The following is a 1,185-nucleotide window of genomic DNA, read 5'->3' on the forward strand; positions in this document are numbered from 1 at the left end:
TTAACTTCTGTTAGTATATTAAACAACCAGCGAGTAGCGAGTTTTATACATCTGAGTTAACTTCTGTTAGTATATTAAACAACCAGCGAGTAGCAAGTTTTATACATCTGAGTTAACTTCTGTTAGTATATTAAACAACCAGCGAGTAACAAGTTTTATACATCTGAGTTAACTTCTGTTAGTATATTAAACAACCAGCGAGTTTTATACATCTGAGTTAACTTCTGTTAGTATATTAAACAACCAGCGAGTTTTATACATCTGAGTTAACTTCTGTTAGTATATTAAACAACCAGCGAGTTTTATACATCTGAGTTAACTTCTGTTAGTATATTAAACAACCAGCGAGTAACAAGTTTTATACATCTGAGTTAACTTCTGTTAGTATATTAAACAACCAGCAAGTAGCAAGTTTTATTCAAAGCCATGTTATGAACCATGTAGTAAAATATTAATTGAAAACCATGTTATTAACCATACAGGAATGAAAGTCATGTTTTTAACTGTACAGGAAAGTATCCATTGTTTCTGGATTCAATACTTCTTTAATTACACACATGTGTACCTATTGATTACACACCCACCTATATCACTCACTTCAGAAAGGTTTAGTTTAGGAACATCAAGCTTTTAGGTTAGACCTACTACAGTGTGGTCCAACTGGAAACCTGTGGACTGAATCAAGCCACAATAATGACTTCATCTGGCTGTTGCACTCATTGATCATGATTAAATTCAAAGTCAATGAACTAAACAAAATTTAATCACAAATATATTTTAACAAAAAGTATAAAAAAAAACTGCTCCATGTTGCCAAAGATCTGGGGGCATGCCCCCCTAGAAAATTAATATAATTTATAGGTGCTATAAAAGTCGAATATGTGGATGCTGTAGCACCCCCAGCATCTCCAGTTCTGACACCTGTGCTCATTCCACCAATGATAGCTGAACAAAACACACAATTTTTAAGTATCTATAAACATGAGCCAATCAAAATTTTAGTTTATTTCACAACATATAAAGATGAATTTCTTTGCTGAAAGAATAATTAAGGTATGATCCTTTGACATACAATACTGCCGAACTACTAAGTCTTTGTGCATGTGAATAAAAACGAAAAATTAAGGAATCCATCTCAATTGAACAAAACAACCCTACTCTAAACCAACACCCTGGGGTGCCAAG

This window comes from Limulus polyphemus, unplaced genomic scaffold, assembly GCF_000517525.1.
Source record: "Limulus polyphemus unplaced genomic scaffold, Limulus_polyphemus-2.1.2 Scaffold2251, whole genome shotgun sequence".
In the NCBI taxonomy this organism is placed as follows: domain Eukaryota; kingdom Metazoa; phylum Arthropoda; class Merostomata; order Xiphosura; family Limulidae; genus Limulus; species Limulus polyphemus.